We start from the raw sequence: 252 nt of genomic DNA on the forward strand, positions 1-252 counted from the left end.
TATGGCCTAACATTTTTGTCATTTTTTGCACTGAAGTTTGATTCTTAAATAGAAGAGTTAATGTTTTGTTTGTAAAGTGTTAGGTAAAATGACAACAATGATGATGCTGGTGATGATATTCTGATCAACCCCAAGTGTGAAAAGTAAATGCAATCTCAAGCCAGTACTAAAATTATTGTTCCTTTAATATTTTAAAAAGTTAATTTATCTTCCCAGGTCACTTCCAGTAGAATAGAACTGAATGTGATGCTA

This window comes from Dromiciops gliroides, chromosome 2 (genome assembly GCF_019393635.1).
Source record: "Dromiciops gliroides isolate mDroGli1 chromosome 2, mDroGli1.pri, whole genome shotgun sequence".
Classification (NCBI taxonomy): Eukaryota; Metazoa; Chordata; class Mammalia; order Microbiotheria; family Microbiotheriidae; genus Dromiciops; species Dromiciops gliroides.